The sequence below is a fragment of the Amborella trichopoda genome, chromosome 7, assembly GCF_054954075.1.
Source record: "Amborella trichopoda isolate Santa Cruz 75 chromosome 7, AtrichopodaSantaCruz75HAP2 v2.0, whole genome shotgun sequence".
Taxonomy (NCBI): domain Eukaryota; kingdom Viridiplantae; phylum Streptophyta; class Magnoliopsida; order Amborellales; family Amborellaceae; genus Amborella; species Amborella trichopoda.
In genome coordinates, this window is record NC_142342.1 from 34,389,900 (window position 1) to 34,407,351 (window position 17,452).

A 17,452-nucleotide genomic window follows, 5' to 3' on the forward strand; every position below is an offset into this window, starting at 1 on the left:
GTCATTTGGTCCAGCCCGTATGGAACAATTTTCCAGTGAAGGTTTGGATTGCTTGGAATTTTGTAGATTTTTCTCATAACATGTACCTGTTGTTCTTTGTGAATTGCAAATGAGAACAAGAAATTCTGAAAAATCTAGCTCCGGTTTTTGGTGCTTGTATTTTCCATGGTTAATCAAGGTGCCACGTGCCACGTATTGCTCTCTTGTCCACTAAAATGTCAGCTATTACCAAGGGAAAAATGTATAATTCAAACAAGGTGGGGGTTCTATAAGACGGCCTTGTTCTTTACGGTAGAAGTAAGGTTTGGCTTCTAAAATTTATGGATTGTCTATAGATAGCTCATTTATTTTTTATATATAGAGCTCACAATCATTTTTGTCTTTTAAATTTTAAAATGGATGGTAATAAGAGTGTCATTGAATAGACGCAAAGTTCTAAAAACAAAAAAAAATCTCGAACTTCATGACTCACCTTAAGCTATTCAATTTGACATCTAATGAGTGATAACGACTGTGACTTCCGTGTACAAAAGATAAATGATCTCTATGTAGACGAATTTCAAAATTTATTTGGAGACGTAGTTTTGTTCTTAGAAATCCTATGATGATTTGATAATCAATTTTTACCCTTAATTTTGAAATTTAAAATTTTAAAAATACTACAAGTCGAACAAATCTATAGACACTTGAAAATCTTAAAAATAAACGGTGTAGATAACTTGTTATATGATGTACTTTTTCTGGAACTTGAAATTCGTTTTTTCTTTATAACCCGTACATCTCAAGATCTAGATCAATTGGGGGGCTCTCCAATATCGGAACACTCTTTGAGATGATCTCTAAGGTGTAACTTAGTTCAATAGTATAAAAGTTGTAATTTTATATAAACACTTTCTTTAAAACAATAAAGACTATTTGTCTTGTAAGATTATCAATGGGGCAAGTCCCCGCTCAGTCCCATCAGCCCAACCTTGACAAACTAGGGGTTGTGCCACAAAATATAGGCCGAGAGCTAGTCCATTACGGGGCTTGGGCGAGCGCCATGGCTGGTCTAGCTTGACCTAAGGTTTTTTCTCATTTTTTTATTTTTTATTTTTTATTTTCTTGTCTTTTATAATCTCTAAACCTGGCAAAGCCTAAAACATGCCAAGCCTGAGCCTAAGGAGTGCCCCTTGTGCCTCATCTAGGTCAAGCCAACACTATAGGGACCTGGGCCAGGCTTGGGCCAAGACGGATGCAGCCAACTCCGCTAGTTGCAAAACCCTAACCATCATTGGCCGTTGGATGTGAAATGGAACGGCGAAAGTAGTATGCTTTAAAGCTCAAAAGAAATCTTTTGGAAAATTTATGTGAATATTCCCCCCATAAAAAAATTCTTGCCCCAAATTTTATTATTAATTTCATAACTACTTTTTTTATTTTCGTATTTTTCCAAATTGTTCCTACCTTGGACTTTAGTCCAGGACAACTTCAAGTTGAGGTTTCGAACAGCTTCGGACCTTGAATATCTCAAGTTATCTAAAACCTAAACTTCGGATCTCATTGGAGAGGTAGTGGTCATTAACATAATTAGCACCTTCAAAGTCCTAAGTAGTGCAATTTGGAAAAATAGGTTTCTTTTCTTCATGTACATCGCGGGTCCAACTTTGATACAGATCTCCTGGCTAAAACAGCTGCTGCTACTTTCTGTTTTCCTTTCTTTCTATTCATTTTCTCTTTTTTCTTTTCTTTTCTTCTTGCAACCTTTAATTGCCTTAATTATTCATTAAAAAAAAAACAATTTAAAAATAAAAATAGAAAAGATAAGTATGAATGTAAAAACGAATTTTGGAGAGAGATATACTTTAAAAGGTAATTCATAGGGGAATTAATTTAAAATTTTCAAGAATTTTTTGAAATAAAGTTATGAATTTTACATGTGACAGCCACGAGTCATTCTAACAATCTTTCACCAAAGATATTGCAGTAGACAATTTCCATTTCTTGTATAGAGCCTAGGCTCTAAACAATCAAATTGGAGGTTACTTTCAAATAGTATCGAGAAATGTGGTTTCAATATTGAAAATCTTTGTGATAGCCTTAAAATATATTTTCATATGTATTTATAAAGTTTAAAGCTTCAACAATTGTGTAGATCAACATATCTACGAGAAATTGAAAATCTTGAAAATTGACGGTATAAAAATACGTTACAAAATACACTATTTTCAAAACTTGCAATCCATTTTTTTCTCTTGTACATGCATCTTGATGTCGAGATGATCAATTTGAAGATATTTGAGCATCAAAATAATCTCTTCTAGATAGGCTCAAATTTGATTATTTAAAGCCTGGGCTCTATATAAACTTTTCCCTTCTAAAATACCATCCCTGCCCCGAAAAGGACCTCAGGACATAAGTGCATGCATTTAGATGGATGGCCTTAAATTTGTCCAAAATCTGGTAAGACAACATACAATTGTCTTCTATAGCGGCTCGAAAATTGTCATCATGTTGTTTGGCTTTCCCATCCAAACATGCCATTTGACTTATGGGAGGCATCCTCAAGGGAGTGAAAACCAGCGGCTCTAATGGATTTTGTAAGACTTTTTGAGTGCTCAAATAATGTTTGGGATTGAGGTTTTCTACAAGATGTCATTTATTGTTCCTTAATGTCTTTGGGTCCCTTCCATTCCTACCATTGAACTAACCAAAACATAAAAAAAAAAAAAATAATAAATAAAAAATAAAAATAAAAAATAAAAAATAAAAAATAAAAAAAAATAAAAAAAGAGAGAAGAAGAAAATAATGTCTCCCTATCCCTAGGCTTTGCAAATAAAAGATTAAAAGGATAGTTGACTAACCTTGATCCCGAGTGAATGACTTTCATGTTTTGGAAAAGCTTGAGTGCACGTAAGAGCTCAATAAATTATTTTGAAAATAATTCGAAACCACTTCGAAAAATCTTTAGATAATAATTTGTGATTAGTAGTTAAAATTTTCTTTATTAGGTGCATCTTCGACATTTTTTTTTTAAGAATTACTCAAATTTCCCTTATTGGTAACCCCAAGGGAATTTTCATAATTTAACTTGAAGCCATTTGAGACAACTCACTTTGGTAACTCTACTTGTCTTGGAGGTCAAACTTGAGATATGTTTTCGTTTTTAAAAAAAAATCATACTAGTAATTTGGAACTTGTAATATGAGGGGACATTTTGGTAATTTAGTCCCACTTAAATCACTTAACGCAAAAGACGTAATATCTCTATTTGTTCAAGGTCCCAAATCTTATAAAAAAAAAAGTCACTTCAAAGCTTACAATAAGGGATGGCATCTGACACAAGTGAAAATTCACCAGTAGCAGACAACTGGCACACAGCATTTTAGAGAGAAACAAAAACTTAGAAGAAAATTATAAGAAGAAACATAAACATGGGGATTCGAAACCTCCACCACACACCATCAACAAGAGAAGATGAGAAGAAGAACAAAGAGCCAATCTCTCTCTCTCTCTCCATTGACTTTTTTATTCAACGAAAATCATCTTCTTTACAACAAGACATCCACCCTCTTTTTTTTTTTTATTGGGAACATTAATTAATTTTCATTGAGATAATGGAGTACAACAAAATGAACACCGAGAAAAAAGGAAAAGGAGAAGGCAGGAAGAAAGAAAAAAGGATAGGAGAAGAAGAAGGGAGAGGTAGGAGGAGAAAAAGAACTCGGCCGCCATGGCCTATTTGTTTAATCTCTTTGTATCTCCATTGTGTTCCTTGTGGATATAAAAAGGAGTACTTCATCCCTTGAAGGCATATAATAATTTTATATATAATAAAGCTAAAAAACCAGGGAGTATAGTCCAAGACTCTACTCGATTTGATCACATTAGAAGAATCCCTTGAATATTCAATTGCAAATGACTAGGTTGTAGTTTTGATACACCCACCCCTTGAATATTCAATTGCAAATGACTAGGTTGTAGTTTTGATACACCCACCTTAAATGCCCAGAACCCTGCATCATTAATATCACATTGATGTGGCCGACCTTGATAAGACTAACTCCATTTGAGTCATGCAAGAGGCCCCTATACCTTGCACTCAATTCTCTAGAACACTTCCATTAAAGTTAAGTTTCATCTATCCTTCAGGGGTTGGTGTCCAGACAGTTGATCACTTAGGGCCTTGCCACTTGAAAAATAATATTTTGTTGAAATGTGTGAAGAAATTATCTTTTGGGATGGCCCTAAAGATTGGAAATGCTTTTGCCCAAGACCTGACATAATACTTTATAACCTGGCATAATTGAGGAACATCTATTTTCCTTCTTTCAAGGTTATGTTGTTTTGTTCCTTCCAAACATTGCATAACACAACTGCTAGCAATATCCTCCATAATGATAAACCATAGGTAGAGAAATTGGGAGATCAACCCTATTGTAGCATCTGGGCAATACATATCGATTGAACCCAGTTCTAATGGGATAAGCCATAGACCTAACCCTATAAATCACTCATAAAAGGATAATGAATAAAAACGTGACCAATTGTCTCCTCGTCATTCTTACAAGACAGACAAATATTAGTGATATTCATTCTCCTCTTGCATAGTTGCTCAATAATAAGGGTCCTTTTATTGTCCAATTGCTACAAAACTGCTCTTAGTCTACTTGGTACCTTACAATTCCAAAATTTATTTACTGTTAAATTGTCCTCAAATAGTTGTCCCTATATATGGGTTCATATAACGATCTCACTATGAAAGTCCCCACTAGATTCTAAACTCCAAATCAATTTGTCTTCCTTCTTGGGATGGTAGCAAAAGGCATATAGTGAGGTGATGTGTGATGCTACTGATGTTTTAGCCTATGGTTGACCCTCTTAATATCCAAAACGTCCCAAGTCATTCCTCCCACCCCTCTAGAGACAATGTTGACGACAATTTCCTTTTTTTTTGTCCGGACCTACTATACAACTCTGGATACTTGATTTTAAGAGCACAATCCCCTCCTCACTTGCTATGCCAAAATCTTGTCTTTGTGCCATCCCTCAATAATATTTTACTATGAGCCATGAAACGTGTTCTCACTTATTGAATGCATTTCTATACCATAGAGTTGGAAGCACATTTTAGGGATGTGCTTAGCAATAAATCTATCAAGATCACACCCATATTTATCAAATGACAGTTTTCAAAAGTTGTCCATTCTACCTTTACAAACTCCATCACCACTTGGTAAATAGGGCTTCATTCACTACCTTCAATTTACAAATGCTTAAACCACCCTCTCTCTTAGGCAAACAAATATAACTCCATTTAATCAAGTGAAACTTCTGTTTATGTTGACTTCCACTCCAAAGTAAGCTCCTCAATAAGGCTCCAAGCTTTTAATAATGGAAGCTGGAGCTTTAGAAAGAGATAGACAATAAATGGGAAGGTTTTTCGTAGTGGCTTTAATGAGGGTTATGCATTCTCCAAAGAGAGGTATCTAGATTTCCACCTATCTAGCTTTGTATTGAGCTTTTTGACTAAGTGCTCTGAAAAGACGCCTATCAATAAATGGGAGACTCCAAATATTTGGTGGGGAAATAATCTATAGCACATTCCAGTCATTGAACCTACACATTTAACCCAAGATCAAGATAGTTAATACCTAGGAGTTTAGTTTTGCACTTTAGCTCCAAAGATGACTTCATAAATCATTAAAAACAACCAAATATTATGAATATTATCATCTGATCATCTGATCCATCTAAAATGATCAACTTGTCATCTACATATTGTAAATATGAAGCACCCCTCCATTAGGCCAAACTTATAGTCCCCCAATCATTTTACTGTCAACCATACTTTGTAGCATCTTGCTGAAAGATTCAGCCACGAAAGTAAAAAAGAAAGGAGAGAGGGGATCTCCTTGTTGGATACCTCTTGTGGCCCTTAAGTACCCATATGCTTTATCATTAATCTTCACTAAAAAGTGGGCTGAATACAAGCGTCCTTTATCCATATTCTCCACCTGCTAACAAAACCCCATAAACTCCATAATTTTATCTAGGTAGTCCAAGTCAATTCTGTCATATGCCTTTTCAAAGCCCAACTAGGTAGTCTCAGCCACCTCTATCGTAAGTCTTTTCAAAGTCCACCCATTTTTATACTACTTTCTAAACTTCCTAGAAAAATGGTACTCCGTTTTTTTATAAATATATTAGAACTCTATCCCCTACTATGTCCTTACCAAAAGGATAAACTTCTAAAGAACTTATAAAATGGACTTATAGTCTCCCACTAAAAACTTATAAACCTCCTAGATATTCTATTTCTAAAGATAAATCTTTTTATTTCCCTTTACTCATTGCAAAAGGAAAAAAAGACCTCCCTATTATCCATTCACTTTTTCCTACTCACTAAAAGATAAGGCCTCTCAAGCTTTTCTAAATACAGAACAAAACATGAAGCATAATATCAAATAACAAGTAAACCACATCCCTAAAAAAATTAAAATTAACAAAACGAAAATTAAATTTTTTAGTAATTAAATCTTGATCTACATCATTCTCCCCTTGTTGGAGAAAACTTGTTATCAAGTTTTGAAATATGTTAAGATGAAATTACGTTGGTCATGCAACCTTCTTCATCCCAAATGTAGTAAACATGATCCTGTGACTTATGGGTTCTTACACTAATTAAAACACAGTACCTTGAAACTGAGAAACCCTCAAAGAATGGGTCATTGTATGTTGATATAAATTATTTATGCTCATCCCTAAATAAAGCAAGGGAGCATCTTCAACATGAGAACTTTCAATGAAGGAACCAAGTTCAACTAATGATTTTCCTTTGAGTCATTCATGTTTTTTTGCATCAAAGATCAATTAACCAATTGATTTTTTATACGACCTATGCCAAAATCAACCTAGTTCTCCTTTAAATCATGTAGATCAACTTTAATGTTGAAATCCCATGATCTAATCTCCCAAAAGTGAGGCTCTTGATGTGGAGTGTGTGCATAGAATAGTTTCTCAAATATAGTTTATGATTTACTACCATTATCATAGTGTGTCGGGACCAGATTTTTACCGTGTTAGGTCAACTCCTCAACTTGCCTCCTCAAGTCTTCTATCGTAAGATCTCGGAGGTCTCGTTCACACTAGATTGGCTCATTCCCAATCCCCAGCTATCGACCATATCCACAAGCCATAATGCCTTATCGATGAACATCACGATCCGAGAAGAATCGACGCTCTAATACTTCTTAACACTGCTAAAAATTCACCGCAATAGACAACTAGCCCATAAAGCAACATTTTAGAGAGAGAAACAAAAACTGAGAAGCAAATCGTAAGAAGAAAGCACAAACATGGGAATCCAAGATCTCCACTGCTCATCATCAACAAGAGAAGACAAAATAAAAATAAAGAGCTTTTTACCTGCCTTGGCAGATTACCTTAGATGTGATACTATGAGAAGTCTGGAAAGAGAGGAATAGAAGAACCTTTGAGGGGGTCGGTCTACCTTTTGATTGACTTCTCAACACAATTAAGCATACTATCTGGTGTTGGTTGTCTGTTGTAACTAAGGGTCAGGCCATTACTAAAGTCGATGTACCTCTGAACTTTGATAACCTTTATCGTATGGATTTTACAAGGTGTCGATCGAGATCAATTTGGACTCCCCTGCCTTTGGGTGGCTTAAAACTTAATTTTGATGGTAGTTCCTTGGGTAACCCTGGTTTGGCTGAGTTTGGTGGGGTGGTTCGGGATTGGAATGGGAAGGTTATTTTCTCCTATGCAATGCCAACGGGTCATAGTACTGCTAATCACACTGAACTTCTTGCCCTCTTTGAGGGTTTGAAGATATTCTTGGCTAAAAATCTGTAATCGGATTTGGTTGTCGAAGGTGATACGCATAACGTGTTTAGTTGGTGCAAGAGAACGATGAAAATCCCTTGGACATTGAGTTCAATATGGCTGCAAACCTTGAAGTTATCAGATCACCTTTCAATCTCCTTTGTTCATGTTTATCAAGAGGTTAACGATGTGGTTGATTCCTTGGCTAAGTATGGTGCTACGGTTTCTTAATTTGTGGTGGTGGATGATATAATCTTATCTTTGTAGTTTTCCATTATCAATAAAACTCGGTTAACATTGGTCAAAAAAAGAAAAATAAAGAGCCAATCTCTCTCTCTCTCTCTCTCTCTCTCTCTTAATCCTTTGTTTTTTCATTAAGCCAAAATCATCCTCTTTACAATGAGATGCTCATTCCTTTTACACTACTTTCTAAACCTCTTAAAAAAAGGGTACTCCTTTTTTTATAGATATACTATCACTCTATCCCCTCCTACGCCCCTTACCAAAAGGATAAACTTTTAAAGAACTTTTAATTTGCTCATACTTAGGTCACCTGAGGCGAAAGAAATATATGACTTTATTTGTAATGGGTTAAAATTTTATAGCAAGCATATCTTGATCTGCATCAGTACCGTGGTAATTTGACCATACTTAGGTCACTTGAGGCAAAAGAAATATATAACTCTATTTGTAATGGGTTATAAACTCGATACATGATATTTTTAGAAATAAAAAATGTGTCCTTGATTTGAAACCTTGAACAAGTAAAGACCATTTGAGTCATTTGCCTGGAGTAATTCCAGTGCCCAAATTACTAAAAGCCCTCACCTGCTCATGATCCCAAAACAAGGGCAACTTGGACGTCTTATGATGAGATAATTGAAGAGGTACCCAGGTCAAACAATTTCTAGGAAGTAACTTCTTTGTTGATAACATTGGTGATTTTCTTATAGCTTTTCCTTTAAAACACCCTAAGAGATGCCTATAATGGTACCTAGTAAACAATCTGAATCTGTGACATAATGATCATTGATAGCATCTTGATAGCACAATAATGCCTCTATTCAAGATCTTTATCTAGAAGGTCTAGTGTTGTGATCAAGCTTACCATAGAGATATCCTTTGATATGGTTCATTTGCAAGTTCTTCAAGAAATTATGAAGCGAATGAGTTTTGGCGCCAAGGCGATTAATTGGATCCTGGGATGTCTCTCATCTGCTTATTTTTTTTATTTTGATCAATGGTTGCCCCAAGGGCTATTTTAAGGCAACTAGGTGAATCCAATAGGGGGGAACCCAATATCTCCTTTCTTACTCACTCTGGTTGTAGAAAGGTTTCAACATTATGCTTACGAATGTGTCAGAAGGGGAGATTTATGGGTTTTCAAGTTTCCTTTAATGATCCTATTATTTATTGCTTAAAATATGCTGGCAACATACCGATTTTTTGTGAGGCCAATTCTTTACAGGTGAAAAATCTCAATATATTCCTAAAATGCTATGAGATGGCTCTTGGCTTGAAAGTTAACCTTCAAAATATAGTAATGGTAGGGGTTACCTGTGATGGGGATCATCTAATATCTTTGGCGGCTTCATTAGGTTTCAAGGTTGAACAATTTTCCTTGAAGTATCTGGGTATCTTAATTTCAGAATTCATATTAACTCATGCAGTTTGGGACCCTGTGGTTAAAAAAATTCAGGTTAACAAGACCTTGTGGAAATCTAAATTTTTGTATCTGGGAGGTCATATTACTCTTGTAAAATCATCCATTGCCAATTTACTTATATACTTAATGTCTGTACTTGCAAAAGCCTAGTGCGGTGCTCAAAATTATTGAGTGCTTTCGTTTGAGGCTCTTTTGATGTACATAGATATTTCCACCTGGTTGGTTGTGATTATATTTGCACTCCAAAAAAGAATGGAGGTTTGGGTATAAGGAGATTGAAGTCAATGGATTGGGCCCTACTCTCCAAATAGTAATGGAGAATCATTCACAATCCTAGACAACTATGGAAAAAAGTTTTGGCTACTAAATAGGGTTTTGATCAGATTTCTCAATTGATAAAGAAAGGCAAAGGTGGCAAACATGTTTCACACACACACACACACACATATATATATATATATATAAAGGAATTTACCATTGCAGAAATATTGTTGTCGACAATATTAGATGGTTGGTAAGTAAGGATGATGACACATACTTTTGGTTTAATAAATAGCTAAGTGATAGACCTCTCATGGTTTATTAGACGGAATTATTTGCTAGGGTGTCTTCACCAACTACGAAAATTTTGGATTTGGTTACTCAGTCAACCCCAGTCCAAGTAATGAGTTTATCTTACAACTACATTATGATACCAAATTTTGTTATCTCATAGCTGCAATGCCTCTTTATCGCATTTGAAGACTATTATGGATGTGGGAAGTGAAAGTGGAGACTATTATGGCTGTGGGAAGTGAAAGTGTGTAGACACAACCTTGAAATTCTGGTTAAGGAAATTCCTTAAAACCCTGATTCTAAGTCCTAAGACCAAACTATGCCTAAAGAGCCATAATGAGCATAAACCCTTGTAATTGTCCCAACGATACCTAAAACCTATCCTAATATCCTCACATAGTCACCTTAGACACCCATGAGTCTTATGAACCTATAAAACTGACCCGAACACCGACCTGACATCTAGAAACCTAAAACCGAGATCCAAAAATCCTATCCATGTAGATCCATCATTAGTAGCTCAAATTTGATCAAATATAGTTCCAAATTATAGAGGTCTCAAGCTTTTTAATAGTCTAAGGATCCCTTGAATCCGACTCATGGATAGAAAGTTATGACCTGCAGAAATTTGTTCCAGAAAATGATAATTTAGCCCCCACACGGCTCAGAGTCGGGACGTGTTTGAGTCTGTTTCAACTTATTTGGAGTCTGTTTCTAACCGAAAAAAATCAAGAAAAATGCCTGAACCTAATCCTACTAGAACTAAAAGATTAGATCCATTATTTTCAACCCTACTAGTTCAAGCTTATAAATACCCCCTCTAAAATCCCAAAAAATCCCTAAAAAATCCTTAGGAAATTTTCAGATGATTAAGAAAATCCCAAAAATTTTCAAATAAATAGAAAAATTCTCTAGAAAATTGGGATAAATTATAGGAAGCATAGAAAAACAGTAAATTCATTAAAAAATCCTTAGAAAAATAGGTTAAACCCAAAATCTCCCAGATAAATAGGAAAACCCCTTTAGAAAATTAGGATAAATATTAAAAGCTTAGAAAATTAAGAAATTCAAAGATACTAGGAAAAAAGAAAAAATTCTAAAACCCCTAGAAAATTAAGAAAAACTTTTTTAAAAAATAGGGAAAAGCCATAGAAAACTCCAAATCCTCTCAAAATTCCTCATCTTAGGAACAAGTACTCCTAGAACCAAATAAAAAACCGTAGATCCATGCTTCAAGAAAGCAAGATGAGACATCAAAAGGTGTAAATCAACGCGCGGTCCTCTCAATTATATCCTCGTACTCTCTCTTTTCTATTTTGTTTATTTATTTCCTCCTTTTATTTTTTATTTTATTATATATTTTTAGAAATGGGTGTGGTTTGTATAGAGCCTAGGCTCTAAACATTCAAATTAGAGCCTACCTTCAAATAGTGTTTAGAAATGTGGTTTTAATACTGAAAATCTTTGTGATAGCCTTAAAATATATTTTTGTATTTATTTATAAATTTTAAAACATAAAGAATAGTGTAGATCGACAGATCTATAAAAACTTGATAATCTTGAAAATTGTCAGTCCAAAAATACGTTATAACATGCACTATTTCCAAAACTTGAAATCCATTTTTTTCTCATGTCCATGCATCTTGATGTCTAGATGATCAATTTGAAGATATTTGGGCATCAAAACAATCTCTTCTAGTGAAATTTTTGATGTAGGCTCAAATTTGATTGTTTAGAGCCTCCGCTCTATATAAACTTTTCCCTTAAGAAATTTCTTTTTCTTTGAGTTACTTAAATTTTATGGAAGCTTTTAAGATCTAATATACGGATTTGGAGTTGGCGTTGTCAGTGGACTTAAAAAAGAACCATATCTGTATGGATCTGTAATGTTTTTGAGCTTATAATTTGAGTAATCATACACTCTCTACTTATTCACAAATTTAACTCATTCCGCATAAAATTTGAGTTGATTTCGCTCTAGATTGGTGCAAATCTGAGCATAAACAAAGTGACAGATTATTCAACATGAAGTCTACCTATCGGTTGCTATTTTATGATCTTGCTAGATGAACTTGTGAAGTGTTGCATAAAGTACGGAAGTGGCTTGTTCCTCTCAAGATACAAGCATTCTTATGGGTTATATTGAAAGGAAGATGCTTTAATGCGGATAACTTGCAAAAGATAGGTAAAATTTGGCCCAATGTGTGCTTAATGTGCAAACATGATGAGGGGTTAGGTTATCATTTATTTTTGAATTGGCCCTTTGCCAATTACATTTGAGCATGGGCATTTAGGGAGCTCGGCTTTTCTCTCATGTTTCCAGAAAATTTAATAGGTGTCATTCATCACTTCAACCTGGTGGGTCTTCCATCTAAGGGCAACAATATATGGAAGATTTTTAAGGAAGTGATTCGTTCGGAGCCGTGGCGAGAGAAATAGGAGAACCTTTGATGTACAGTGTTGGGCGCAGATAAAGTCAAAGACAACATTCTTCAATCCTTTTGGAGTTGGTATTCTATCACTAAAGAAGGTCAAGGAGTACCAAGGGAGGATGTTATCGTGAATATGAAAATCCTTAGTTTTTAGCTATGTGCTCAAACTTAGGCATCATGGTATCAGGAAACATCCGCCTTAGAGTTCCTTTAAATAAAATTTTGATGGAAGCTCTTGGAACTCGAGAGCAGCCGGTGTGGGAGGAGTTTTGAGACTCAGGTCGCAAATTATTTTCTCATATGCCAGTCCTTGTGGGTTACAATGGCAAATCAAGCCGAACTTTGGTCTCTTATACATGTTTTGAAGATCATCCAAAGTAAGGGTATTGTAGGTGCTATTTTTGGTGGAAGGAGACTTCTTAGGGCATGGTTGGTTTTTAGAAAGTATTTTTTCAGATTTTGAAAAAGTTCAGCGTTTGTTTCACATTTTCATGAAAGTTCAAAAACTAATCTTTCAACAAAAGTTCTTTGTTAAAAAGTGAAAGATTAAGTTCTTAAAAGAAAGGTAGGAACTTAATCTTTCAGAACTTTTTTGTTAATCACTATTCACTATAAATAATATAAATACATAATATTAGTATTACTAATATAATATAATATTACAATAACATAATATTATATTATATATTATATATAATATACAATATATAATAAATTATATTATATATAATATATCTTATATTATACTAGATATTATATATAACATATATAATATATATTTATTATATTAAATAAATATTATATAATATAATAAATAAAAATATAAAAATTATATACATTATATTTATATTATATTATATATTATGTAGTATAATATATAAAGAGCTTATATTATTTATAATAAATATTATATTTTATGTTATATAATACAAATATATATATATCAATAAAATATATTATATTATAACTCATACATTCTTGGCCCTGTGCCGTGCCCCCCTTACGACGGCACGACTTAGTCAGTTTATTCTCACAGTTCAAATAAGAGGACCGCCACAATTATAAAAATATAAAAATTATATACATAATATACAAATATCTTATATTATATTATATTATATTATATAGTATAATATATAAATATCTTATATTATTGATAATAAATATTATATTATATATTATATAATACAAATATATATCAATAAAATATATTATATTATATATTATATTATGTTATATATTTATATTTATGTGGTTAATATGTATATGTTATCAAACATAGTACCTAAAACTTTCTTAACATTCTAGCAGGTTATCAAATACAGTACTCATAACTTATTAAAACATTTTCGTCCAAAAGATTCAACTTTTTAAAAGATTTAAAAATATTTAACTTTCCAAAAGATAAAAAAACAAAAGTAAGTGGTGCAACCAAAAGGTGCACCGGTCTCTCCGTTCATTTTGGTTAAATTTTTTAAACATATGTGCTTGCGCTACAGTGAACGTTTCCTTTGCACGTGTACGGACAGGCAAATGAGGTGGTGGACCGGCTTGCTAAACATGGGAGTTCCTTATCGTCTTTCATTGTTTCTGATGTATTGATCTCCACCTTGGAATTTGTTGTTATTTGAATATTAATAATTTTTATTATTGACCTTGTGGAAAAAAAACAGCCCAAAGAGAGTGCGAGCGCAAGTTTCAGGAGCTTATTAGACCTCAATTTGTGTATGTAGAATTTTTGTCAGCAACATGGTATTTATGGATTTTTTTTCTTTCGGTAGTTGATACAAAACTGGTTAATTTTACTTGCCAAGAGAAAAGAAATGGTTTATTACTAGTATTAGAAAGAGCGACTCGGGCCGGGTGCTTGGTCCAGGCCCGAGCTGAGTACTTGGGTTAGCTGAGCACGGTAGAAGCAAAAAAAAAGTTAAACAAAAATACATAAAATCCCAAAAAACAGGAAAAATATGTTTAAAGTAAAATTGAAGAAAACACATCTAAATGAGGTTAAAAAAGTAGCGAAAAAATAAATTTTGAAAAATCTAATTTTTGATAGGAAATATTTTAAAAATAATCCCAAAAAAGAGAAAATGTAATAATAAGTATACATGGCCAAAACACTTTCCATTCTTTGCCAAAAATGATAGAAAACATACAAAAATATTACAAATAAATTCTTAGTTTTTATGGATTTTTATAAATCCTTTTGAATTTTTTTTTAAGAACTTTGGACACCCAACTCTGGGATACTCGGGCCGAGCAGTCGAAGAGTGGATTATACACTCAAATTTACCTGCATGCGTTATCGTTTAGGGCCCATTTGATCCCTGAATTATTCAATCATGGAAAAAGTCAATCTTGAAATTGAGATTTACTAGAATTGACATTCTTGGAATATAGTGTATATTGTTTGGATTGCATCTCGTAGAAATCAAGGAAATGCAAATTTTCTATTTGGATTGCCAAGGATGTTTTTAGAAATGCAAATCCTTTCTCTGTCTCTCTCTAAAATATTTGAGATAGTTTCTCTTTTTAAAATTTTCTCTAAAATTTTAACACACTCCCTTTTAAAACCTTAAAATTTGAAATAGTTTCTCTCTAAAAATTTTGAGATAATTTCTCTCTCCAAAAAATAGATAGTTTATCTCTCTAAAAAATCTTATATACTTTTCTCTCTAAAATTTGATATAATTTCTCTCTCTACAATTTTGAGATACTTTCTCTCTCTAAAACTTAAAATTTTCTATAGTTTTTCTCTATAAAATATTTGAGATAGTTTCTCTTTCTGAACAATTTCAGGTAGTTTCTCTATCTAAAATATGAAGTAATTTTTTTTTCTAAAATTTTAAGGTACTTTCATTGACAAAAATAAATAAAATAATTTAAGGTACTTTCTTTATCTAAAACTTTATTTTAAGATAGTTTCTCTCTCTAAGAAATTTTAGGTATTTTCTCACTCTAAAATTTGATATAGTTACTCTCTGAGATAGTTTCTCTCTCTAAAATTTTCATGCAGTTTCTCTCTCTAATTTTAATACACTTTCTCTTTCTAAAACATAATTTGAGATAGTTTCCCTTATTTTTTTAAAAAAATAATTTCTCTCTCTAAAGTTTTAAGATATTTTCTCTCTCTTAAACTTAAAATTTGAGATAGTTTCTCTCTAAAAATTTCCGGTATTTTCTCTATCTAATATTTGATATAGTTTCTAATCTCTAAAATTTTAATATGCTCTCTCTCTAATATTTAAAAATTGATATAATTTATCTCTCTAAATGTTTTGAGATATTTCTCTCTAACATATTTTAAGTAGTTCCTCTCTTTAAAATTTAATGTAGTTTCTCTCTTTAAAATTATAAGATATTTTCTCTTTCTAAAATTCTAAAATTTTAATAGGTCTCTCTAAAATTTTAAATTTGAGATAGTTTTTCTCTCTAAAAATTTAAGATAGTTTCTCTCTCTAAAAAATTTCGTATACTTTCGCTTTCTCTAAAATTTGACATAATTTCTCTCTCTAAAATTTTAATATATTTTATTGCTTTAAAATTTGATATAGTTTCTCTTTGTAAAATTTTAATAATTTTTTTTCGTTCTTCAGCATCAAAATGGACCATTTCCATGAAATGTCAATTCCACCTAGTTTGGTGGAAATGAGATTTTCAAAATTTAGGCTTAAAATGAACATTCATGAATTCCACGAAAATCTCAATTCCAACAGAAATGTCAATTTTAAACGAACCAAACACGATTGGCCAGCTTTTCAAGGAAAAATAACTCATGGAATTTTGAATCCCATGAGCCAAACGAGCCCTTATGAAATTGCTAAATTTCCACAAATTTATTAAACATGAAAGAACAGCGTCTCTCTCTCTCGCACACATAAATATCACACATTTCTCTCTCTTTCACACATAAATATTACACATTTTGCACATAAATGACAACATAAAAGATCCATATAAATCTGCCTTTGTCCGTAGAGTTTTGATGGCTCCTTTTGTCCAAACCCAAAATTTTTCTCTTTGAAAGGATCATCAAAATTGACACTAACATGATTACATTTGACTAAGAAAGTTTGTTTAATTTAGTTTTACTTGGATAGCTACTAATGTCATTGTTTGACTAAGAAAGTTTGTTTACTTTAGTTTTACTTGGATAGCTACTAATGTCATTAAAGAACGGCTGTTAAAGAGAGATGAAAGAAACACGGTCCCCCCTCTCAAATCTATCTTAAAGTTGGAGTTTTAATCCAAAATTTTAGGGATTCACGATCTAGAAGAAGATGATCATGAATATAAAATATAAAATAAAATTTTCAACATTTAAAATGTGATGTTTTTAGGAATATTCCTACACCATCTATATTTATTTGGAAAAGTGTTTCATGGGGCGGGGACCACATTTCTATATTCACGATCCCCGAGATATAAAAGCATCCATCTTAAAGATGGACGCAAATAGGTGGTCCATCTAAAAACAATTGAAACAAACAGAGATACGAATAGGTAGTCCATTTAAAAACCATTGAAACCAATGGTCCAAATGTTTTTTTAATAGAATTATTATTTTTAATTTTCAAAATTTATTTATTTCTTCATATTCATGATCTCAATTTACATGTCATTAGGTCCAAAAATCCATCTCAAAAATAAATTAAATTTTTAAGAGGTGACTCATTTCTACATGGACTCATAAAAACCGTATCCTACATATAGGCATGTGGGTTTATTACAAGGTCTTAAAGGTGGACGTTGGTGAGTCAGCAGGCTCTCACAAACAACCTTGCCTTAAAGGAGTTGGAGTGTTTGTTTCCACATAGTGAGGCATAAATGTAGGGAAGAGAGAGGTGCAGGGGACACTGTTCAACCAAATTCCCAACAATCACTCCAGGCTTCTAATACGGTGGATTGTCGAGACAATTTCACACGCATATTATGCATATAAATGTCAGATGCTCTCATTCAGCAATGCTT